The 26,397-nt window shown below is 50.2% G+C and overlaps 2 long non-coding RNA genes and 1 pseudogene across 2 annotated transcripts; 1 reads left to right on the forward strand and 2 right to left on the reverse strand.

Moving 5' to 3' along the window:
- Positions 1-1,289: 1,289 nt before the first annotated feature.
- Positions 1,290-25,615, reverse strand: LOC140680255 (uncharacterized). The gene is made up of 2 exons (XR_012052572.1): positions 25,108-25,615; positions 1,290-2,393 (listed from the first exon to the last, which is right to left on the reverse strand). It is a non-coding gene; the product is annotated as an uncharacterized lncRNA (long non-coding RNA).
- LOC115493101 (uncharacterized) lies at positions 4,483-24,930 on the reverse strand (annotated as a pseudogene).
- On the forward strand, positions 8,764-10,244 carry LOC140681405 (uncharacterized). The gene is made up of 2 exons (XR_012052580.1): positions 8,764-8,901; positions 9,960-10,244. It is a non-coding gene; the product is annotated as an uncharacterized lncRNA (long non-coding RNA).
- Positions 25,616-26,397: the final 782 nt, after the last annotated feature.

The raw sequence follows: 26,397 nt of genomic DNA on the forward strand, positions 1-26,397 counted from the left end.
ATTTTTTTGGTTTTTGGAGGATTTTCCTGTGGCTTTCCTGCAGAAAGCCCTTCCTTTCCAGGCGATAGCTGAGGGATCCTCTCAAGCTCCCCTCCCTTTCCAGTCCCTTTTTCCAGCTCTTTTCCTCAGATGACCCAAACCTGCAGATTTTGGGGGGGTGGGAGGGGTCACTGCTCGGGAGTGTCAGAGGTGCCCCCAGGGAGGCCCCGAGGCCCCAGTGCAGTTCTCTCTGGCCTCTTGGAGCATTTGGAATCTCCAGCTCTCAGCCAGCGCTGCCCATGGGATTCAATCCCCCCTGCAGGGTTTTCCCCCAGACTGGCTTTATTTCCAGAGGGTTTTGTGGTTTCCCTTTGAGCCGGAGCCTGATGGCACCAGAGTGGCTGTGGATGAGGGGATAGAGAATAAACACGGGATTATAGAAAAAAAAAAAAGTTAAATATGTCTCAGAAATAAAATAAAATAAAATAACAATAAAATAAAATAAAATAAAATAAAATAAAATAAAATAAAATAAAATAAAATAAAATAAAATAAAATAAAATAAAATAAAATAAAATAAAATAGTGAAAAATAAAAAGTAATGGCAGAGCTTTTTCTGCTGGGACTAAGGGTTTCTTGTCCACGTTTCAAGCTGGTTCTGAGCCAGTAACCAGTGGCTGGGAGAGACATTGCTGCTGAAGGACCTCATATTGCCAAAAGTAAAGTATGGAGTATCAAGTAACACCTTTCAAGGTAACAGCTCAGCTCCACACGCGGTCGGTCCCTGCCTATGACTGAAGGAGCCACGGAACCTGTGGAGCCCAGGAACTCCGGAAAATCGCTCCCATCCACTGAAAACCCTTTTCAGAAAGATTTTTTTGCCGTGACGCTCCCGGTGAGCAGCAGCACCTCAGCATCGCCGGGAGGTACTGCAGCAGCGGAGGAACCGCCGGGGCCGATCTGGGGCACAGCAGAGGGTTTGGGGTCTCCCGGAGCAGATCGGAGCTGAGCAGGATGCGCGACCAAGATCACCATCCAGCTCTGCCCGCGGATCCTGTCAGCTGTTGGGGGCCAGGTCCCGAGCCCAGGAGGATCAGCATTTACGTCTCTTCAGCTCAGGAGGGCACAGTCTCCAATTGATTCGCCCGGAGCACTCGGAAGTCGCTGTTGAGACAGTGGTAACACACAGAAGAAAACCATGCATTTGAGATGGCTTCTCTCTGCTTATTTTAGCAGCAGGCTGTCTTTTATACCTTCTCACAAAGTTTACACCTATTCATTGTGTTATAAATTTGCGCCACAACGGAACATAATCCAATTAAGAATTTTATTAATTACAGCAAGTAGAATATGAGCAAAAGCAGCGCTGGACGACAGAGAGAGCCTCAAAAGCCGAAGCTCCACCGACTGCCGTGCTAATCCGTTCAAACAGACTCTTTTTATTCCAATTTCTTCTTTTGTCTTCCTGGAATTGCAGTATGATTCCACTCAGTCCCAGTGGAATAGTTCCTGGGGCGTTTTGCAGTCTCTGGTGTGAATGGTTGTTGTCTTATCTTGCATAGGCAGTCTCCGGTGTAAGTGGTTGTTATCTTACCTTGCATCAGCTGTGTCCGTTCGCTGTTTGCATACCTCCGTGGCCTAACCTTATCTCAATAAACAATACCTCAGTCTGTATTTTCTCACAGTTGTCTAACCTTTACATATATCTTAATAAACAATACCTCAGTCTGTATTTCTTACAATTGTATACAATAAATTAATATTATGTTCACTGGTGCAACGTGGTTTCCACAACTGTTTTCCGCCGACATCCAACTCCTGCAAGGTCGCCCCCGTTCATCTTTTCTTCTCCTTCGTTTCCACGACAATGACCTTGGTAGAACTCCTTTCAGGGGCAAAGGCGACTCTTACCAGCGTCTCCTCCTTAACTAACTCTTTTTGTCTCAAAGAGCAGCTGTGAGCCCCTTCCACACTCGGACCCTTCAACCTGCTCACTGACCCCACGCGGGTCAATGTCTCGTTCCAGCGGAGCTCCCGCCGCGCCCCTTTATAAATCCTGCCCCCCACTTTTTCTCGCACTGCGCAATGGGCTCCTCCTGCCTCAAAACAGCCCCGAGGCGCCTGACCCGGGGGCGTCCCCGACAGGGGGTCCCTTCTATCCCGAAAAAACAGAACAAAGCTTTAAAAATCCTGCGTAATTGCCACAAATGGCCCCAAAAAGCGAAGCAGCCCACGGGAAGATGCTTATGAGGGATTTAACTGACGGGCTGCAGCCAGAAGAGCGGCAGAGCACTGCTGGCGTTTGTACTTCAGACAGGTACATTGAATCCAAATTGTCAGCGGTTTCCACCACCTGCTCTCTCTCCTCTTTTCATCTTGACGGATTTTACACCGCTCCCTTTCACTCCACAGAGCTGGAAAGGAAAACACCGGCTGCCCATGGCCATCTCCATCTGCCTTCCAGACCTCCAGCCCTATGCTTTCTCCTCTCCCCTTTACTTTGCACCAGATTCTCCCTCCTCCTCCCCCTGACAGTTCGGGGGTGGGGGGAAGGTTTCGCCCACTCACACCACATCTCTCCTCTCACTGAGTCCCATTTTTCCCAGTCTGTATTCCTGCCGCTGCCTGCCCTTGTAGCCAGACCTGCCGTGGGGCTGGTTAATGGTGGAGTGAATTAATGCAGGGATTGTTGGGACTGGCTGGGTCTGGCCCGGTGCCTGGTGCCACCAAAATCGCTCTGTCACTGAAGCTGGGCAGGGCACAGAACACAAGGAGAGGCTTCGGGGTCAGGGTAAGAACAGGGAGAGGTCACTCATGGGCACAACTGACTTGGGGAAGTTAACTGAATTTATTATTGTTGGGGATAAGGTGGTGGTGGTGGTGTTGTTTGCATGTTTGGGTTTTTACGGTCAGACAATTTTTTATCCCATCTTCTACCTGAAAGAAAAAACGGTGAGGGGGAGAGAGGGGAGACAAATAGGGGCAAACAAATTAAATGACCGTGCAATCTCACGTACCACGGGAATGGCTCAGCCAGAGAATGGAGAGTTTAGAAGTCTTGGCTGGGGAGTGACTTCTCTCTCTAGGGGATATTTTTCTTGGGAATTGTAGAAATACCTCAGGAGGTATTGCAGTGGACTCCAAGACTCTGGGGGATGGAGTTGATGTCCGGCGCTTTCGGTGTGGCCGGGGATCGCAGAGCGAGCGAGCGCTGACGCGTGGTGCGGGGAGCGGGCGCCCGTTTCCCGGGATGGGGCTACGCTGTCGCCTTGCTGCCCGGGTCTGCCCTCCTGCCCCGTCCCTGCGGCTGTTGGGGCGTACCGAGGGCCCACGCTGCCCGTGGGATCCGATGGGATCCGATGGGATCCGCCGGCCTGCGCTGCTCCCCGCCCGCTGCCGGGGTGGGTCGGTGCTGTACAGGTCGCTGTCCCGGGGGTCCCCAAAAGAGCAGTGTCCCTGTCTGGTCACGAATGTAACTGCATGAAAGGGGAAATCTGGGCTCGGTGGGGGGAAAGGGCTGGGATTAGGATTTGTTGGCCTGTGGTGCTGTTGCTGGTCTTGTTTATCTGTGTTGTTATTTATATATATATATTAGCAAAGTATTATTTCTTTTCCCATATCTGTGCCTGAAAGCCCCGTAATTTCAAAGATAAAGTATTTTGGATGGAGGGGGTCATCTTTTCCATTCCAGGAAGGTTGCAGCCTTCCTTGGTAGACACCTATCTTTTAAACCAGGACAATTGCCAAACAAATCACAGCAGGAGAATGAAAATTAAAACAAATCCTACCAAAAACACCTTTCCCTCACCTCTGTCTGCTTCCTGGGCTTTGCTTTCTCCCAGATTCCCGCCCTTCTCCCACCCAGAGGCACAGGGGATGGGGGTCACAGTCAGCTCATGGCACAGCCTCCCCCTCAGGGGCAGGAATCCTTGTCCCGCTCCAGCCTGGGGTCCCTCCCATGGGACACTGTCCCTCAGGAACAGGCTGCTCCCGTGGGGATCCCTCACACGCTCACAGGTCCTGCCAGGAGCCATTTCCATGGCTCTGCAGGGGCTTCCCGCGAGCTCGAGGCCTCTCTCAGGCATCCCCTGCTCCTGCCGGGGCTCCTGCCGGGGCTGCAGGCGGGTCCCTGCTCCATTACAGCCTCAGCTGCAGCTCCCAGCACCTCCAGCTCCAAGTGGCCCCGAGCTGGCAGTTCAGGGCAGCAGCAGCTCCTCAGCCTCCTGCCAGGCCAGGCCATTCCGGGGTGTGCAAATCTCAACATCTGGGAGCAGCACACTGCAAGGGCTGGGGCAATTTCTCCCGTGTACCTCAACAAGCACCACAAGATCCACACTGGGCAACAGCATGGGCAGACTGGGAGCTCTGGGAAGGGGCCCCGGCTCGGGGCAGCCCCACGGCCCCCACAGCAGCTCCGAGGCTCCTCCAGCCGGGATGGGACGTGGCAGGTGAGAGGGGAGGGGACGGGGCTGCCGGCACCAAGGGAGCACGAGGGACACCAGGGGCACTTCACAAGCATTTAATGCAAAATATAAAACCATAGGAAAGGCAAAAGCAACAGCAACATGAAGCAAAACGTGGCATGTCCCATAGTAGTGGGGTGACACTGTCCCGATGACAGGCACCCACCAAAGCCGCTCTCTCACTGCCCTCCACAGCCCGACAGAGGAGACAAAATTTAACCAGGGGTTCAGGAGTTGAGATAAGGACCAGGAGAGATCCCTCATCAAACAATGTCACAGGCAAAACAGGCTCAAAATTGGAGATACGAATTGAATTTATTGCTAACAAATTCAGAGCAGGATGATAAGAAGTAGAAGAAAATCCTTCAAAACACCTTCCCCCACCCTTCCCTCCTTCCAGCTCTACCTTCTACTCCAGCAGTGCAGGAGACAGAGAATGGGGCCATGGTCAATTCATTCCCCGTGGCTTCTCCCTCTGCTCAGGGACAGGAATCATTTCCCTGCTGCATACTGGAGTACCTCCCATGGGAAAGTTCTCCAGGAACGTCTCTACCCTAAGTCTATCCCATGTGCACCAGCCCTCCTCAAACTGCTCAAGTGTGGGTCACTGTGCCACGAGGTCAGTCCTTCCAGGACAGACTGCTCCACTGGGGACCCATCTCCCCATGGGTCTCCCATGGGGTTACAGCCTCCTCTCAGGCATCCCCCGTCTCCAGGGGGCTGTTCCAGGGGTTGCTGGGGGATTTCTCCATCCCCATGGATCTTCAGGGGCCATCAGTCTGCAATTTCCACTCTCAGTCTGTGTCTCAATAGATGTTTCTGCCCCTGCATTCATCCAGGTGCCCATGAGGAGGCAGGAAGACGTGGAGCACCCCCAGCCAAGCATCTCATCAGGACCACAGATCACCAGGGCTCTGCCCAACAGGGACCACTGGGGATCATCCAATGCAGATCCTCCCATGGGGGATGGAGCAGCGCATGAAGCTCTTCCCGCACTCAGGGCATTTCTGGGGCTTCCCTCAGTGGTGCCTCTGTTGGTGTTTGTTCAAGTGAGAGTTCCTGGAGAAGCTCTTCCCACACTCGGGACACTCGTAGGGCCTCTCCCCGGTGTGGACGCGCTGGTGGGTGGTGAGGTGGGAGTTGCGTTTGAAGTCCTTCCCACAGCTGGGGCAGTGGAAGGGCCTCTCCTCTGTGTGTGTTGGCTGATGTTGGAGGAGATGGGCACGGATCCGAAACCTCTTCCCACACTTGGGACACTCAAAAGGCTTCTCCCTGGCGTGCACCTTCTGGTGGCGGCTGAGGTAGGACGTGAGCTTGAACCTCTTCCCGCAGTGCTCACACTTGTGGGGCCGCTCCTCAGAGTGCAGGCGCTGGTGGCTGATGAGGTTGGAGGAGTCACTGAAGCTCTTCAGGCATTTTCTACATGTGTAAGGTCGTTCCCCTGTGTGAATTATCTGGTGGCGAATCAGACGAAAGCTATTGCTGAAGCTCTTCTCGCATTCCAAGCATTTATAGGGCCGCTCCCCAGTGTGGACCTTCTGGTGTCTGCGCAGGCTGGAGCTGTGGCTGAAGCTCTTCCCACATTCCAAACACTCATAAGGCCGTTCTCCAGTGTGAATTCTCTGGTGCTGTATCAGGGAGGACCTCTCACTGAACCTCTTCCCACACTCCAAGCACTCATAGGGGCATTCCCTGCTATGGATCTTCTGGTGCTTGGTCAGACTGGAGCTCAAGCTGAAGCTCTGCCCACACTCCCCACACTCATAAGGCTTTTCCCCACTGTGGGTCACCTGGTGCCGGAACAGGCTGGAGCTCCACCTGAAGCTCTTCCCACACTCCCCACACTTGTAGGGCCGTTCCCCAGTGTGGATCACCTCATGTTTCTTCAGGCAGGAGCTGTAGCTGAAGCTCTTCCCACATTCCAAGCACTTGTGTGGCTTCTCCCCACCATGAAACTTCTCCACCAGCTCCGAGCTCCGGCTGTATCTCCGCCTGCCTTCCTGGCTCAGGGGGGCTCTTTCCTCCTCACAGATCACTGGGCTGGGTTTGCAGACCCTCCTCCTGGGGGATCTCCAGGATTTTTCCTCCTTATCCATCTGGCCAAGGCTTGGGAATGATAGATCCTGGTTTGGGGGGAGAAACAAGGGGTGAGTGCCTTTGGATGGGGGTTCCTTCTGACCGAAGGCCATCTCAGGAAGTCACTGGGTGTTTTGTGTCCCTAAAACTCTTCAAACCAGCAAGATTCAGCCCCAAAAAAACTCCCAGGAGTTCCCCCTCTCACATCTCCACACTTTACGTTTCGCAGGTCCTCCTTCCCTGGACTGATGGGAGTCTCGTGGTTCCTGCTGTCCCCCCTCTCTAGGATCTCACTTAGGGATTATCCAGCAATCCCAAAGCCCCCGTCCACCTCCCGCACTCTGCACCCCCTTCCCCCCCAAAATCCCCAACCAGTCGTGGAGCCTCATTATCCATCCAACGGGCATCTGTGGTTTAGCTTTGGAGTCCTCCTCTAAATATCCATCCCCAAAAAAGCCCACCAGGGACCCCCCTGATATACATGGGGCGAGCTCCCCCTCCCAGATCACCTGCAGGATGAAGGTGGGGAGGGAAAAGAGAGGCTCCAGGGGCCAGGAGTGCTGCAGACTCAGCAGGGAGTCCAGCTGGAACCTTCTTCTTCTTCCTCATCTTTTTCCTCCTCTTCCTCCCACTCCTCCTCCATCTCTCCTCCCGCCCGTCCTCCTTTTGGTAATCCCACCTCCTTCTCTTCCTCTAATCCCGGCCCTTCTCCTGCTCCTTTCTCTTCTCCTCCATTCCTTCTCTGCACCCCCCGAGCCCAGCACCCAGGTTTGTTCACTTGTCAGCTTCTATCTGCACAAGAAGGTCAGGGGGTCCCGGGGGTCATGTCCGCTCTCCCCCAGAGTGTGTGTGCTCCCCCGGGGCCCCCAGCCCGGTGTCACCCCCTTTTCTCTGCCCGCAGAGCTCCTGAGCCACCGGCGGCCACAGCCCCTCCCCGTGGCCTCGGGCCCAGCCGGGATCCCCCCGCTCCATCCCCACGCTGATTTTGGGGGGTCGTGTGTCCCCCCAGCCCTGCTGTCACTCTGCCCCTGCCCGCCTGCTCCCAGTGTTCCCAGTAACGCTTCCCAGTTAAACCCAGCCCAGTTTATGGGGGGCAGTGGGGAGGGACTTGGGGGGACACCGCAGGGGGGGGGGGGGGTCCATATGGGGGGGGCCAGATCCAACCCCGGGATGGATCGGGAACGGGGACCCCCGTGTGTTCCCCCCGTGTCACCCCGCTCTGGGGGGGCCCTGAAAGGAACCCCAGCGCGGCACCCAGTGGAGGTGGGTGCCAAAAGGCGCTGGGACCCTCCTAAGTCGCCCCGCAGCCCCCAAGGACCCCCAAACCCCATAGAAAAATTCCACCCAAAAAAGATCTGCGGAAAGCAGCCAATCAGAGAAGGCGTTTAACATTTTTCATTAAAACAGAGCACTCGGCGTTGATGACTCCCCAGTTGCCAGCCAGACTCGCCCCCAGCCCCCCCACCAGGGGAATTTGGGGAGGGGGCGCGTGGGGTCACCCAGGCCGGGCCCAGAGCCCGCTCCATAAAGCAGCCTCTGGGCTGACTGATAGAGCTTTCAACCAATAACAACCATCCTAAAATGCATGCATGGACTGGTCGGGAGTCTGGGAGGCGTAGAGACCACTAGCTGTGTAGCACTGGGAGTTTTTAAATTGCCTATAAAAGATGGTGGGAAACAACAAACCAGGATGTCTGGCTGATGAGGCACCAGCGTCTGACTGTGTTAAGTCACTGAGAACAGGAACGTCCCACCTGGTGCCACCGTGTGAGGACAAACAGTCCAAGTTTTAGCCCGCGGGTAGAGCAGAGAGAGACAGAGGGCAGACCCTGCAAAGGCTGTCCCCACAGTGAAAAGCCTAAAAGAAAGAGGCCGGAAAAGCCCGAAAATAGGCAGCAAAGGCTGAAACGATAAAGCTGCAACAAAGGTTGCAAGAAGTTTCAACCAAAGGGCTGTGGGAAAGAAGAAACTGGAGAAACTGAAAATAGAAGAAAAATACCACTGAAGACATCGGAAACCTCATCTCTAAAGAGGAACACCCAGTCCTAAAGGTGTGGAAACTTGAGGAGTGGGACATAGTCTATGATGAAAAAGCATTACTGGCATTAATTATTTGGACTAAGAACCAGGGATTAAACACAACTAAAGACGCCGCTTTTGACTTTAATTTCTGGGCACAAATTGGTCAAAACATTCTGCAAGCAGCATCCAAAGGCATAAGAAAATGCGACGAGAGTTATAAAGCCGTGGAAACGTATTTTGGATTTAATAAAACTACTGAATATAGAAGCATATGGTGAGGTTTGGAGACCAGATGAGTTTTTGGCCGTCCACATACCGGCAGTGAAGAAGTAAACAAAGAATCCTAACAGCTCCAGCCCAGGTAGGGTCAATCGAGACAAGACCAAGTTTGTACTCATTAAACCCCAACTAAACTTCACAGCCACCCTTGCCTTCTGATATTTCAGCTACAGGAAAGTTTTCATATTCCACAAACTCTGGTAAACTAATAACATGTACTAAGGGTAAAAATATTGAAGGGTTGTCACACAAGAGCTACAAAATATCCTAGAACTCATAGTACAATGTTTATTAATGTTGTTTGCATTTGCTAGAACAAAAATTGATAAGCATGTGATAGGTGTTTCAGCTAAAGTTATTAAGAAAGTATTTTATTTCTATCTCAGGCATAGGCTACTGTGCATCAGAGAAATCCTAGAATGTGTATTAAGTCTTCTTTTGGTACTCCTGGTATTTCTGCTTTCACTATTGCTAGATTGAACTGGAAGATTCAAAGAATATAATTGCCCTAACATTGTAGATCCACTAAAGCATACATAGCACATTGATTTACTAACACCATATGCAAATTTCAGCTGCAAAGTCTTTAACCAATAACTTGTCACCTAACATAATTTTAAAAATCTAAAAGTCACCCATTAAAGTCAAGAACATATTTCCAGCCTCTAAGAAAAGTATATTACTTATACTGCTACCATATAAACTAGAAAATTTAAATACCTATATTTCTTTTATTATTAATTAGTTATTCCTGTCAAAAGTTTTGTTTTGCACTAGATATTTATGCAAGCTTGTTTTTTTAAATATAAATTACAGAAAACCTCTAAAGAAAATATATTAGTATACAAATTTTATAAAAGTGAAACCTTTTTTCCCTTGAGATAAATGAAAAAGCCTCATCTAGAAGGGGTTCTTTCAAATCATAGTGAAAAAGAGACCTCTCAGTAGCCTTTTAAGTAATAGTACTTTATTAATTCTGTTCAATAACTATGTTTTGTTCCTAATTTTAATTATTAATACAAAGAAGAAAGGGGGAAAAAGTTTGGGGTGAATGTACACCCCCTCTCTAAGCCTAAAGCAATATAATGTCTTTCAATCAATAACAGTACAATAATCCTATGATAAATGTGTTTTCAACAGACTCTGGAACATGCTGGACACCTGCCAGATGTGTCTGGTCTGCTCTGCGTCCTGCCCAGAAATGCAGACAGCATCCTGATATCCCTTCAACAGACAGCACAGAGCCATGTAATCCAAACAATTGATGCCTGCCTCATAGAAAACTGCAACTATTGAAATAATGGTTCATATAAAGACTCTATTTGTCTACAAATGGCATTTTCGTCCGTTAAGTTTGTTTTTCCTACAGTTCTAAAGTTGAATGTTTCAAAGTTTTTAAATTTCAGTTTACAGTTAAGATATAACTTACAACTTTGTTTACAGACTATTTTTCATGTTTACAAATGTATATATACTCAACTCATTAAACATTCTAGAATGAGTAGGTTACTCTGGAGGTAAATGATCAAAGGTACATAGAGGTGTTAAGTTTAAACTGAAAATAAGGAGGAAATTAATGAAGAGATATTAGGACAAATATTTTTGGGGTATGGGCTTCTGATGTACCACGGAGGGCAAAGAATGCTCCCCCCCATAGTAATCAACCTTAAGGAAGGGACACAACCAGTGAAAAATTAAGCAGTGCCCCCTGAAAAAGATAGTGAAGAAATCAGCCCAATAATTGATAGTACAGGATTGAGGGCTGTCAATAAGATAACAAAGGATTTATATCCTGTGGTAGTAAATCCATATACCTTACAAACTTGTTTAACACCTGAACTAACCTGGTTTACGGTTTTAGATCTGAAAGATGCTTTCTTTTGCCTCCCTACCCACAAAGCCAGCCAGAAAATTTTTGCATTTGAATAGAAAAGCCCTAAAAGCGGGTTCAAAACCTAGCTCATATGGTTCATGTGCCTCAAGGCTTCAAAATCTCCCACTCTGTTTAGAGAACAACTTGCAAAGATCCAGAACCTTGGGAAACACCACAGGAAGAAGCCTTTCAAATTTCCTAGAACTCCAAGGATACAGAGAGTTTAAAGAAAAGGCACAGGGCACGGCAGGGTGGTGCTGGCTGTGTGTTTATAATTACAGACTGTTTGTCAGACAGATCTCCAGTGGACAAAAGAAGCCACACGGGCCTTTCACCAGCTAAAGAGTGCCCTCATGTCAGCTCCAGCTTTGGACTTCCAGATGTAAGTCGGCTATTCTTTCTGTTCTCCCGGGTGGCTCAGGAATTGAATTCATACTGGAGGGCAGTTGCTTCCAAGCAATTGACGCAATGCCAAAGGATGGCCAGGCTGCCTCAGAGCTGTAGCAGCAGTCGTGCTGAATATGCGAGAAGCAAGTTTACCCTGGGACAAAAATGACTGTACTAGTGTCCCACACAGTGTCTGCAGTACTAAAACTCTCACCACAGAGGTTCCTGAAGTACCAAGCCATCATGGTAGAACAAGATGATATAGAGAGGTAACTAACATTGTCAATCCAGCTTTTTTTCTCAGTAGAAATCAAGGAGAAGCAGTACACCACGATTGCTTGGAGGAGCACCAGAAAACACACTGGGGCGTAACTACTTAAAAGCTTTTGTAAAGTGTGGCTGCCGGTGTTACAGAGTGCATCAAAAGTAAGTGGTAGTTTCCACAGGCTTTTATAACACATATCTGATTTAAAGGATCATTGCCAGGAGCTTATATGCCAGGAGAACTGACAGTGTGATCCTTGCCTCTAAACTAACCCTAGGAATACCCCAAACAAAACTTGGTCAGATTGGGAGGGGCCATGATCTGGACAGCAGTGGTAAATTGGCTTTTCAAAACACCCATGGAAAGGGGGGTGTCAGTATTTATGAGTATTAGCAAATACATTTTCAGGGTGGCCAGGAACATTCCCCAACAGAACTGTCAAAGTGACCAGAGTAAATAATACTGGTTTTGGAGTTCCAGCCACAATATTACATGCAGCTGGAACTCAGAGCAAGGAGCTAAGTGAACCAGTACATAACATACAGCCTGGGAATTAAGTCTACCTTAAGCCTCTTACAGAAAAGACTTTGGAACTGCAGTGGGAAAACACCATTCCAGATGCTTCTTACCACCCTCACCACAATCAAGATTAAGAAGCAGAATGCCTGGATCCATCACCCTCGAATGAAGCAGGCCGCAGAAGCCCCTTGGAAACTGACACCAAGAGACAATGAACTGAGACTAAAACTTATTTAGGCAAAATGAATGTATTGTGGCAGGGGAGGTAGTTTGTAATTTTATTTATAGAATTGCTTTGTGTATAATTGTAATTTAAATCCTGGAATATCTCTATCCAAAACAATGCTCAGTGGCCTTGGTCCCAGGTTCTAATCAGTATACTGGATCTATGAGAGAGCTGGCCACTGCAGCAGGTGGACTGGGAAACATAAAACAACCCCTACAGTTATCCCTAAAAGGCCGGGGTCCAAAATCACAAGTTAATAGTAGAAGCACTTGGTATGGTTCAAGATAACGTGTCTTGAGCTTTCAGTGTTATACAAGCACAGTTCTGGATGCAGGCAACAGCAGCTTTGATCATACAGGAGGGAGTGAAAAGCATCTGTAATCTGTGATCCTGCTTCTAATGTGGCCACTGCCTTGGTACTTACTGTATGCAATGCCACTGTTTATCTGCCACTTCGAGATTCATCCAGTCACTGATCAGAAAACTGTGCTTGGATATACTGGTAAAGATTGTGTATGCTTGAGAAGTCCTTGTACTACTGCAATTGTGCCTAGTCGGTCAAATGTACATAGCAAAGCCCTAAGGGACACTTATTAATGTAAGGATTTGCATCAAGTAAAAGAATTTACTTATCATTTTAAGGAAAGGGAGGCATGACACAGAGTGAAAATTTAACAGGGTAGAAATCCATTTGGATTTAGGTGAAATGTGCCACTTGGAGCTTGCTAAATATGCTGTTTATTCTGGTAACTGCAGCACTAGCAAAACTACCCCAGCTAAGGAGAAAGAATGCAAATTTCCATACTAAAAGATGAGACATAAGAAAGACTCCTCGGACCTTGAAGCAGACAGGGCAGGGTGACCCAGGAGTTCTTTCTGTACTTTCTGACAAAAACTGAGTCAAGTGTAACTAGCTGTAAGTGTAACACGAAATCAGCAGAATAAATATGCATCAACATATTGTGGAATTCTATACATATGGAAATTAGTAAGGGTAATAAAAAAGGATTGGGAGTTCTCAGAGGTGCGCATGTCCATTGAAGGGCATGGAGTCCCTACATGCGTCCAGCACTGTGAATAAACATACTGTTCCCTACAAATCTTTATTGAAATTGTGGGGTTTGATTATTTTATCCACGTTTCAGAAGCTTCCAGTAGCTTCTCTCAGAACCCACCCCTGAAGCACCCCTGCTACAAAAAACAGTCTGTGCAAACCCAAAACAGCTCTAAAAATGGGATTCCAGATATTCAGAAACTCAGGTGAACTCCAAGATGGGTATTAAGATGTCCAGGGGCTCAAGTGTGCCCAGAAATGAGGCTCCAGCTGAGTGTTCTCTGCTTGGCTGAACACTGCCCAAGGACTGGGGCTGCACCAAGGGGGGACACCCTCCTCCAGCAGGGATGCCCCACTGTCCTAGATTGCAAGGCAATGTGTATTCTATTTGTCATCTGTTAGAGGCCAGGCCGTTATTTTCTGTTAATTGGGCAGTTTTCTTTATCTCTTCCACAAACCAGTGCTCCCTCCAGGGAGGCATCTGCTGTTAATGGGCTATTGAATGTCACTGCATGACTGATAAAAATTACAGCATCCCATTGTGAGATGCTCCACTTAGAGAGAGGAGCCAAGCATTCCTAACTGGATATAATCTGAGCTTTTGGGACACCAGAACAGCCTTTACACTGGCTTCCCAGCAGAACAGCTGCCTTTTCCACTGGATCTTCAGAGGAAGACTACGCCCTTCTACAGGATCACTGCTCCAACAGAACCACAATTGCCACTCCAGGAGGACTGCAGCTACCATTTCAACTGGACTGCTACCAACACCCTGACCAACAAGGTGTCAGGTCGTATTCTGACTCTGTCAGTGTTGTTTTGTATTACTTCATTGTTTATTCTGGGGTTTTTTTTATTTTCTTCCCAAATAAAGAACTGTTATTTGATTTCCCATATCTTTGCCGGAGAACCCCCCTTAATTTCAAATTTATAACAATTCAGAGGGAGGGGGTTTAGTTTTCCATTTCAGGGGAGGCTTCTGCCTTCCTTAGCAGACATCTGTCTTTCCAAACCAAGACACCCACAAATGGGGGACCCCCAGAAGCCCCTCGGAACCTTGGGGCTGGGCTGGTCTGGTCCTACCAGAATGCTGGGAGCCACCAAAACCGCTCTGTCCCTGCCCTCTGCAACTGCACAGGGAAAAGAAACACAAGGAAAAGCCCAGGAGTGCAGAGAAAACTGGGAGAGATCCTGCCCCAAGCACCAGCATGAGCAAAACAGACCCAGCCTGGGTACAAGGTGTGAATTTATTGCCAACCAAATCACAGCAGGACGAGGAGAAGGGAAAGAAATCTTGTCGAACACCTTCCCCCCACCTAACGGAGATCACACTAAACAGGGGTCACCAGAGATCTTCCCAACGGAGGTCGTCTGGGATCATCCAGTGCAGATCCTCCAATGGGAGACTGAAGCGGCGCGCCTGAACGAGTCCCAGTCAGCGACCTGCACTTTCAAGGCCTGGAGCACACTTGCTAAAGGAGCTGGTGAAGGAGGTGAGGGACGAGTCTTTTTTTGGAGATCCAAAAGCCCTTTATTGCCATGAAGAAGACTCAGGGACAAAGACCCAGCAGGGTTGAGGACACAGGGTTAAATACAGAAAAACAGGCAGATCTGAAGGTCAAGGACCAATGCAAACAGGGAAAAGTGCTGCAGAGGAAGGACAGCAAACTAGGGGAACCAATGGTGTAACAGGAGCAGAACACAGCAGCAAACTGGGGACAGTGGCGACCAGAAGAGTGTAGGTCTCAGATTCAGCCAAAGAGAGAAACAGGAATTTCTAGCCAGGCAGAAGCATGGGAAAGAGTTGGAAAACAATGTAAATAATTCCCTATCTCTCTTGTTTTTCACATTCTTTATAGTTAAGTTCTATCACTGTGCATCAAGTACTTTGCACCAATGCTGTAAGTTGTTTCCACTTCAGGACCAATAGTTGGTCCTCATGAATCTCTGCTTAAAAGAGCAGTGTATTTTGAATAAACCGGAGTTTTACTCTCAGCAGCCTTCTGGTCAGAGTCTCTTCATTCCCATCCTGCCTCAACAGCAACAGAAGAGGGAAGAACATTCTAGGGGGATACAATATTTTTATTGTTCCATATTTACAAATATGGTAAAAAGGGGCTGAACAGGGGTAATGTCAACTGAGTAAACCAATGAAATTTAACACATTACATGTGCCTGCAGAGGCCTATGGGAGGGAGGGCTCCTCTAACCCTAACCTAAGAGGGGTGCTTCTCTCTGCTTGTTTCTGTCCCACCAGAGTTGGAAGTGTTACAGCCCCACTGGCAGGCCGCTGAGTCTCCACAGGGGATGGAGTTGAAGCAGCGCATGGAGCTCTTCTGGCACTTGGGCCACTCACAGGGCTTCCCTTTGAATGATGATTCTAAAGGGTTAAGATTTAACTGAGTGATGCGAGTGGTGAGGGAAGACAAGCACACAATCAATATGATTGATAAGCAAGCTTCAATTTATTCAAAGATTCTGTCAGCTTATATAGGGTTTTCTACAGGCATCTCTTCAGCAACAAGCTCTCATTGGTTATTTCATAAAGGTCATAGTTACATATTTCTCCTACTTGTGGTTACAGCTGCAGCCAAGTTCCTCATCTCTCAGCTCAGTACATCTCATTTCGCTAGGTACATCTTGTTTCACATCCTGTTCTTGGATAACTCATATCTCAAGGATAGGCTGTCCTTGTTATCTGTACGTGCCGATGTGTGCTGCTCCCAGGCCATGCCCAGTGTACTGTTCCCAGGCCTTAAACAGGGATTGCTGGAACAGCTGTTCCATCAACCCGTGGCCCTGCTTCTGCAGCCATTCCCCAACAGCTGAGGGTTAGAATCAATTCATACTGAAGTTGGCACAACGATAGGTTAATGATTATTAGATGCTTAAGCTAAAGCCAATTGTTATATTATGAGATCATTTATAGAAAGAAGTGGAGCAAGTGAACCATTTCAGGAACATATTGAAACCAGTAGAACAATGCCCAGCACCCGGACTCTATGTCAATCCATCCCAAACCAGGGGGCCTTGGATTGTGCCAGAGGGTCACAGAGCCCTGACAAAGACTTTCCTGACTTCATCCCTGAGACCACTGACCCAATTTGAGACCACTGACCCAAATCAAGAGAAGAATTGCATATGTGTGAAAGACTAATAGCCTCATTTTAATACAGAGCGAAGATGGGAGGCGCTGGGGTTGTGCATATGTAATATTTTGGGAAATAAATAGAAGGCAAAGAACCTTGTGCAGTACGGTCATGCTTTTCGGGGACGATCCCCACAGTACCACCCGCCAGTGTAATAAACATACCACTTTTGAACTTTGGCTAGTAAGAGAGGCTTTGTCCTTGATTTTTGGTTTTAATCATTCACCTTACTGGTGCCTCCGTTGGTGCTGGGTCAAGCCAGAGCTGGAGGAGAAGCTCTTCCCACACTCAAGACACTTATAGGGCCTCTCCCCAGTGTGGATGCGCCGGTGCAGGGTCAGGTGTGAGTTACGGTTGAAGCCCTTCCCGCAGTCGGGGCAGCGGAAGGGCCTCTCATCCGTGTGAGTCCGCAGATGCAGGAGGAGATGCGAGTTGCTCCGAAACCTCTTCCCACACTCCCCACACTCATAGGGCCTCTCACCAGTGTGGGTCCTCTGGTGCCGGATCAGGTCAGAGTTCCACCCGAAGCTCTTCCCACACTCCAAGCACTCGTAGGGCTTTTCCCCAGTGTGAATTCTCCGGTGTTCCACCAGGCTGCAGCTCTGTCTGAAACTCTTCTTACACTCAAAACACTCATAGGGCCGTTCCCCAGTGTGAATCCTCAGATGCCGGATCAGGTTGGAGCTGTCTCTGAAGCTCTTCTCACATTCCCCACATTTGTAGGGTTGGTCCACCTGTTCCCCAGTGTGGATCCTCTGGTGCCGGACAAGGTGGGAGCTCTGGCTGAAGCCCTTCCCACATTCCAAGCACTTGTGAGGCTTCTCCACCAGCTCCAAGCTCTGGCTGGACCTCAGACCACCTTCCTGGCACAGAGGGGGTCTTTCCTTCTTGCAGCTCCCTGGGCTGGGTTTGCAGCCCCTCCTCCTGTGGCATCTCTGAGGCTTTTCCTTCTTCTCCATTGGCCCAAGGCTTAGGAATGACAAATCCTGGTTTGGCAAGGAGAAACAATAGGTGAGCACCTTAGGCTGGGGTTCCTCCTGCCCAAGTTCCTCTCAGGAAGTGACTGGATATTTTGTGTCCATAAAAATCTCCAAAACATGAAGGTTCAGCCCCAAAAGAAATCCTCACAGGAGATCACCTCCTTTCTCCACTCCAGGCTGTGGGGGTTTCCCTTCCCTTGGCTGATGGGGCTCCAGTGGCTCCTCTATTCTTGGGTCTTACAGATGACCCAGGGTATTTGAAGGTCCCAATGACCCCTTCTCCCCTGACTCCCTATTACAGGATTCCATGGCTCCCAGGGGTCCCCCAACTCAAGGCTCTTCTCCTCCCACCCTTCAGGATGCCCAGGGTCCAACAGCTCCGGAATTGCCTCTCTCCACCCTCACCACTTCAGGGGTCTTGCAGTTCCCCTCCACCGCTCTTCTGGAGTGCCCCAAGACTGATGTGCTCCTCCCACCAGTACCTGGTGATCATCTTGTGGATCTCCAAATATCCTCCTGAAGTGGAAACTGTGATGCAGCAAGACCCAGACTTTTCCTGCTAAAACCCCAAGGCCTCCCAGGGACCACAAAAATATTTGGGTCTCATTTCTGGAACCTGCAAACTCCAAACAATTCCCCTAGAAGAACCCCTCTGGAAGACTCCCTGATACACCAGCAGGATGGAGACTTGTGTTTCTTCTTCTGCTCCTCTTCCTGTTCCTCCTTCTCCTCTCTCCCTCCCCTCCTCCTTCATGACCACCCCAGATCCCCCTCTCCCACCCCCGTCTGCCCCACAGGTAAAGCATCACCAGCTGCTGGGTGGGAGGAACCACCCCAGGGAGCACCCCAAGAATGGACAAGGGGTTTGGGGAACCCTCCAGTGCAGATCCATCCCCTCCCACAGCACTGGGGAATTGCTCCAGGGATCAAGTGATGGGGAAACAAAGGGACAGCACCACAGTCCCTCCTCCCGTTATCCACCTCTCCCATCCCTTTTCCGTCATCCCTTCTAAATCCCTCTGGCTCAGTTTAGGGCTGACCCTCCCATCTCTCAAATAGTTTTGGTGTCCTAAATGCCCTTTTATGGTTTCTCCCCTCACTTTTCCATTGTGTTGAAAAGAATGAGAAGAAATGTCTGTACAAAGAAATGGTGGGAGTCTCCTTTGAGATAGGGCAAGGGACTTGTAGATAAGGAAGTGACAGAAGAAACCATCAGTTTCAGAAAATATTATTTGACATGGACTGCTGCTCAGCCACAGCCCTGCTAAATTCCTGACTTTCGAGGAAAAGAACCAAGACTTAACCATTATTATCATATGTGATAAAAAAGGGACAATATTGAGGCAGTTTACACATCCTCCTAGAGGTAATTAAGGACATGGACACCCGGGTGGGGCAATAAGGGAAGTCTAGAAGGGATTTGGACAACAGGGGATGGATGATGTTGGTGTGCTGGGAAGGGATTGGGTGAAGGGGAGTGTGCAGCAATATGGTTCAGGCAAGAAGCGGCAGGAGGAATCTGTATGAGAAGAAAAAAAAAGATGTAAAAGAGAAGGAAAAGAATGAATTGTGAGGATTGGGAAGTTTTTCAGCACCATCTTATCCTCAAAATTTGCCAAGTGATCGAAGCCCTTTCTAGGCCTGGTTTCCAGGAGAGGAAAAGCAGGAGGTCAGGATGTCAGGGGTTTCTCTGTGCTGGGCAGCGGCAGCAGCGGGCGCAGAGCTGCGGGACCGGGAGCAGGGCTGGGGGCCTGTGGGGAGCTGCGGGGCCGGGCCGGGGCTGTGGGGCAGCCGGGGCTCAGCGCCGGGCGCTGCCTGAGCCCACCAGCCCCGGGCAGGGCCGGCAGTGGCCCCCGGCCCCCAGGAGGCTGCGGGACGCCCCGGCCGCTGCCCGGCCCCGGGGAGCTGCCGGCCCTGCCCGCCGGGGGGGCCGCCTTTGGACACTGCGGCAGGACAGGCACCGGCTCTGCCACACGGGCTGTGCAGGGGACCCTGAGCACAAGGAGCAAAACAAAGGAACCTCTGGGAAATGCAGAGTGCACATGGAAGGATCAGGATTTTCTGTGAAAGGATTTGGTTTGGGTCCCTGCAGAAAGGAAAGATTTTGCAGAAAGCTCAGCAGCTCTCAGAGGATGAGCACCCACAGGCAGTGACCGGGGCTGCAGGAGTGGCACAAGAAGGCCCTGCAGCACTTGGGCACAAAGGCACAGCAGCTGAAGGCAAGGAGGGATGAGCAAAAGGCCAAGCTGAAGGCAAAGGCCATGGCAGAGTTCCCACAGCCCCTGAGGGACCAACCCCAGGGCCCAAGGGGGCCCCAGCACCCAGGGGACGGCGTCGGCCACAAGCACCTGGCAGAGGCATTGCCCTCCTGGCCAGGGCAGAGCCACCCAAACAGCCCCTGGGAAGGAGTCGGGGCTCCAGCTGCAGCCCACAAGGACACTGCAAGCACAGACAGCAGCACCCTCAGGAGGAGCGAGTCCACCCCTGCATGGACATGGATTGTCAGGGCTCTCTGAGCTCCCATCCCACCGGGGACCCACCACACTTGGGTGGAGCCCTTGAGAGCATTCAGGGTGGGTCTGCATTGAGAGGGGGCCTCTCCTGATGGACACAGGGGCATCTCAATCTACTCTGAATCTTAGACCTAAGGGGGGGAAAATGTAAAAAATATCTTGGATTATTCAGGGGATAAGTGGGAAAGAGGAGTGGCTTTTAGGGGTCAGTTATTGGGTTAGAAAGGAAAATAATTGAGAAGTCACTTCTTAATTGCATAGCTTAGTTTTTGATTAGACTTAAAAAGCCTTGTAACAAGAGATTGTTAGCCATTTTTTGTGCTGTTTTTCCTGCACGCAGAATCTGGTGCAGACGGCGTACTGAAGTTTTGATACTATAAAAATAAACAGAAGCTGAAGACCTAAAATGCCCAATGCATCTCTCGCTCCTGACACAGAACTGCTCCAGGAGGGTGTCCCCTGCCAGGGGGTTGCCGAGGGGTTGTCCCAAGGGAGTTGTCCAACTTGGGGCCCACAAACTCACACTTTATTCAACCACTCTTAGCAGATATGGGGAAGGGTTAGAAATGCAAGAATTTTATTTGCTCCCAATTGTGACTATAGTTTACAGGGAGGGGATTTGATCACTAAACTGGGAATGCAAATTAATATTATAAAAGGTGATACAGAGGCTAGTTCTGCTGTACCTTTGTGTCACGTGTCTGGCAAGGCCTATGCTGAAGTGAACCCAGAAGTGTGGGTAGCCTGAGGGAAATGGGAGAAAATTAGATATGGAGCCTCTCTAAATTACTTCGAAGCAACCAGGACAAGTGGTCTCGAGAAGCAACACCCTATTCCAAGGGAGGGAAGTGTGAAAAATGCATATTAAAACATTGGCTCATTGCAAATATTAAAATGAATACTATATATGTTATGTTGGAAGTGCTGTATTAATCTATTTTACGTAGTGTGCTACATACAGTTTTTAGCCTATAGCATAATATTAAAATAGAAACTATACGACATAAGATACTTTTTGTAACTAGCTCAAGGAATGGAAAAGATAATCAAGAAATTCTTTGCATTATCCTCTCTGGATAGAGATCACAGCAACAGACACCTAGAACCCCAGAGAAGAATCATTGCCTCCTTTCCAGAAAAGCTCAGACTTCGAGGAACCAAGAAGGCTGATTTACAAGATGGGGGAGAAGCTAAAATTAAGCAGAAACACCCTGGTTTGAAAGGGATGCTTGAATCATGTATGAGATACATGAATATGCAATAGGCTATTGCTTTTAAGGGGTAATCCTTTGTAAGCAGGGTGCGCTATTTGGTGGAGTGCCAGGCACCAGGACTCCATAATTGTTTCCATTTATTGTCTCTTATTGTCCTAATTTTTATGACTATTTTCATTACTATTAAACTTCTAAAATTTTAACAAAAGTGAATGGTGTTTTTCACAGAAAGGAAGGGAAATTAGACAAAGTGCAGGACAAACCCACAGAGCTGTGTGTGCTCGTAAGAGCCGGGCACTGAAATACCCTGAGCAGGAAGGCTTCAATATCTTCTGGTAACACCATGTCAGCTGAAAGGGGGCAAAATCAATTATTGCTTCTTCAGCAACCACTGGATCACTTATTAAGATATTTCTGAAAGAAATATCTCCAAGAGAAGCAATTGTGGAAGCAGTAGCTGCAGACTCAGAACTTATTTTTACAGGGACAATACTTCAGGGGGTTATGGCAACTTTAGGAATACAATGGGACCTCCAGAACCCCTGGCACCCCCAGAGCTCACGCTGGGTACAAAGAATGAATGAGGAACTGAAATAAACACCTTTGGAAGCTGGGGATAGAAACTAAGATGCCACGGGTACAGCTTTTGCCATTGGCTTTGGCAAGAAGAAGAGCCAGAACTAGGGCAGTTACTCAGTTATTTCCCTTTGGAATTCATCTTGGGAATTCCTTACCCTGGGAATTCTCCACCTAGTGCAGGGTGCAGATAAGGGATGCACAGTTAAAGCAGTCTGTGGCCAGAATCCTGTCTCTGGTGCAATCTCCCCCCCAGGAAGCTGGGCTGGCACAGAGCCTGCCTTGGCACTTTGCTGTTGCCAACATCCCAGCAGGACATCGGCTCCTGCCTAAGGAGTGCAGAGCAGCACCACTGGTGGCCAAGTGGCGTGGCCCGTGCCAAGTGGCCCCGAGGCCAGAAAAGGCCGCCATCACAGCTGAGCACGGGGGGGGGGGGGGGGGGACCCCTCAGCCTCGGCTCCAGGTCTCTGCAGCCCCGGAGATTTGCACTTCCCGCCTGCAGCAGGAGGATGGGAGGCCCCCACTGAGCTGCACTGAAGGCAGCGCAGCAGCAGCCAGGGCTCCACAGCGGGGCAAGGCCCTGGGCCTGCCCACACATCCTCTGCTGAAATCCTCGGCCTGGCCACCCTCCTTTGGCAGCTCCAGCCACCGGGGACAGCCCTTGCTGCCACTGCTGCAGCTTCAGCGCTCTCTGGGCCTGCCCTGCCACAGCTGCTGGGGAGACAACGGGACGATTTCACTCTGGATCTCAGTTACACGCACAAACTGCACTGGCTGGGATTCCATTGCTGGAAAATATATTAAGTTCAAATTTTAAAAAAATCTTATTTCTCTACTTAGACTTGTTTTCCTTTGCCTTGGCGAAAGAAATTTTTAAGGTTTCTTTCAAGGGATGTTACACCACTCAACACACTGGGAATAGCCCAAAAGATACCCACAAAGATAACCACAAAGATAGGGACCAGCAACAAAACATCAACCCCAGCAGCAAACAGCAACCAACACCTACCCCAGACACTGCCCCAGGCACAGCTGGAGACACCTGGTCTGGAAAAGCAGGAGAAGGAAATCCAGGCGTGTGGACAGAATTAATATCAGAGGTGAAGAAACCCCAGTCCAATAGGAAACCAAATTGTAAAAACTACACAATCTGGAAGCAATGGACATTAAACCAATGGATTTTTATTGATTCAGGCTATATAATGTTTAAAAAAAATCTAGTAAAACTCACACGTCGTGGAATGATTTTCTCTGCACAGCCAGGCTCTGTGGATGAAATAATTTCTGTTGCACATCTTTGCCAGAACCAAGGAAAGCCTTGACTCTAAAAATAAAGATATTGTTGAAGAGATTTTGTTCTTCCCACAGCTTAATCTACAGGATTCCACCATGAGAATAATTTTACTTAAAATCCTGCTTTTATATTGTCAGTTGAAATTGGCCCAGGGGTGTAAGAATCAATTATTAGTCCTAAGAAAAGAAGAAGAAACTTGATTGCTTTGGAATTTTTTTTGCGTATGTTTGTGCGTGGCTATTCATGATGGCAAAATGTTGGTCTGGGTTTATCGTTCACCTTTAGGTTGCATTGTGCAAAACTAGAAGAGCTTCAAAGGTGACCACTTAAAACATAAACTGTCAATAGAATGTTGTTTAAAAAAAAAAAAAATAAAAAAAAAAGGCAGATTCAGGAGGGTCCACTGGGATGGCTGCTCTGGAAGAGAAGCTTCATTCCAGGCAGCCAGCAGAGGAGCTTTGAAAATGTAAATTAACACTGCTGGGGCAAAGTGTGGACAACAGTTCCTGGGTCTTTTGCCTGGGGCAGGAATTCGGCTCCTTCCCTCTGCCCCTCACCCCAAGCTCTGCCTGCAGATGGAATCTGCACAGCTGAAGGCAGAGCCCATGGTGAGGATCTCTGACTCTGCAACAGAAATGGCTGAAGCTCCAAAGGAAAACAGCAAATGGAGAATGTTGTGAAAACTTCACTAAAATAAGCGTGGGGGGGATGATCCCTCGGCCCACTCCAACATGTGCTGCCACTGTTTATGTTATTTAGGGAGGATTAGAGCACTGGGTTTTTTCTTTGCTACGCTGAGTTCAGAGAAATCAGTTGGGAATCCAAGTATGTGATGATTTAATTAGAGAAAAACGGTCAATTGATGTAGTCCTGGCTGAAGGGAGTGCCCAAGAACTGGGAAAAGATTGAAGGGCCACCAGAACAAATCCTACAACACCACGGACCAGCCCCTGGGGACCCTAAGGAACTCTTAATATTAAGAGACAGAGAACCCATTTATCATTTCAAAGGCATCATTAGATTACAAGCTGTCCTCGAAAAAAGAACCAACCAGACAGCTCCAACTCCTGACCTTCCTGCTGACCAATCCACTGAAATGAGGAACACAACATTTCACCATGGGATGGGATCAGATTATCTGTTAGCAGAAAAAGGTGTCGGTGGAAAATTAAATGACTAAAATGACTCTCTTTGTTGGCAAAGAGATGACAAAGGAAAAGTGGTGAAAAACATACCAAGTGAAACAAGAAAGCAGCTCATGTTCCAGCCCAAACCTGGAAAGGATGGGAATGGGACACGGTTTTATGGTTCAATGGCAAACCATGGGTTAAACGAATGCTGCTCCTCCTCTTTTGTGCTGCAGCAACTCTCATCTTCTTACCATGCTCCACACCTTGGCAGTGCAGCTCATCCAGCAGCTGAGCCAGGGGATGCAGGAGGCAGCCAGGCCTCCTGACCCACAAACGGCTACAAAAGGACAGGGAATGAGGGCACCGAGAATAATCCCAAAACCAAAGAGGACCCAGTAAGAAAAAACAGAGTCAATGATTGAATCTGTCTGGAGACAGGGCGAGGGACTTGTAGCTAAAGAAAGCAATCGGAGAAACCATCAGTTCCAATAAATGTTACCAACTGATACGGACTGCTGCTCAAAGTCCCGCTAAATTCCTGAACTTCGAGGAGAAGAACAAAGACTTAACAGAGCCATGAATATCGGCTGGTATACAAAAGGAGGGTGCATATTAACGAGGACAGGCAGCAGGCGCATCGGGAAGTCTGAACCTTCCAAGGACCTCAGCCCGTGGGCAAAGGCACAGGGAGATGCGGCCAGGAAAATGAGGATAAAAAGGAGGCTGCGGACTACAACCACGGCAGAGAGCGCACGGCAAATGCCCCACGGCCTCTCCCCCTGCTCGGCAATAAAGTCACTTTTACAGGACTCCTCGCTCTCCTCCGGCCACAGAAACCTCCGGCGACGGGAATTTCCCCGCACGCTCCCGGCCGCGGGGCAGCCCCCTCGGTCCTACCCACAGCAGCCGGGCCGAGCCAGCGCTGCTCCGGCAGCGGCTCCTGCCCAGGCCCCGGCGGGAAGGAGACCGCGGGCAGCCGCTCCCGCCGCGCCCTCAGCCCAGGGCCGGCACGGCCCGGACACGGCACCACCGACCCGCCGCAGCCCCCTGCCGCCCCCTCCGCCCGCAGCCAGCCCCGAGCCCCCGCAGAACCCAGCGCGGCTCCCACCTGCGCCGGGGCCGCCTCCGAGCTCCGCCGACGCCGCCTCACCGCGCTCCGGCCGCTGCCGCCGCTCCCGGGCCCGCACAGACCCTCCTGGCGCCAATGGCGCCGCTGCCCGCCCACGGCCGCCCTCAGCCCGCCGCCGGGGCCGTGCTGCGCCCCGCTCCCACCAATCAGCGCGCCGCAACCGCGACTGACGGCACCAGCGGCCAATGGCAGCGAGCTGGGGGCGGGCTCTGCGCACGGCCCAGACTCGCCCCGCGCTCTCAGGGCCCCCCGCGCTGCGTGAGGGCAAAGCCGGAGATGAGCAACAGCCCCGGGACGGGCCCGGGCCCGAGGCGGGATTGAGCTGCCCACACAAACAAACTTCTCCGCACCTCCCGCCACGGCTTTCCCGGCCCTGCGCCTTCCGTGCCTCCGGCTCTGCGGGAAGCCCGGGAGCCTCCCTTCTCCTGCCCCTCATTAGTGCATCGCTGCTTCGCTTTGATTTCCCCCAAAAAGGGAAACCTGCCCAAAGCCCTGTGGGTGAGCGGGGGAGGGGAGAGATTTCTGGCAGAAAACTCCAAAGACTCAGAGCAGGATGAGGAGAAGTCAGTGCAGAGCCTTAAATGCAGCTTTCCCCACGCCTCCCTGCTCCCAGCTGCACCTCCTCCCCCGGCAGGGCAGGAGACAGGGAATGGGGCCGTGCTCAGCTCATCCCCCGCGGCTTCTCCCTCTGCTCAGGGACAGGAGTCGTTCCCTGCTGCACCCTGCGCTCTCTCCCAGCCGAGACTTCTCCAGGAACTTCTCCGAGCCGAGTCCATCCCCTGGGGCACAGCCCCCTCCAAGTGCTGCAGCGTGGGTCACTGTGCCACGGGCTCGGTCCTGCCAGGCCAGGCTGCTCCAGCGGGGCCCCTCTGCCCACGGGGTCACAGCCTCCTCTCAGGCATCGCCGAGCTCCAGCCTGGCTCCTCCAGGGGCTGCAGGGGCATCTCTGCATCCCCATGGAATCTCTACATCCAGCACTGCTGAGCTTTGCCTGAAGCTCTTCTCACATTCCCCACACCCTTCCCAGCACAGGGAGGCTTTTCCCTCCTCACAGCCCCCTGGTCTGGGTTTGCAGCCCCTCCTCGTGTGGGATCTCTGGGGCTTTTCCTCCCTATTCATGCCTGCGCCATAGAGCCGTTCCAAATGGCCTCTTCCACGACGTTCTGTGGCAGGGATTTGTTCTCCCTGGTCTCTGTCCGCAGCTCAGTGTCTGGGGGAGGAAGGACAAGGAGGGGAAGCGACAGAGAGAAGGGAAAAGGAAAAGGCAGA

Source organism: Taeniopygia guttata, chromosome 35 (assembly GCF_048771995.1).
Source record: "Taeniopygia guttata chromosome 35, bTaeGut7.mat, whole genome shotgun sequence".
In the NCBI taxonomy this organism is placed as follows: Eukaryota; Metazoa; Chordata; class Aves; order Passeriformes; family Estrildidae; genus Taeniopygia; species Taeniopygia guttata.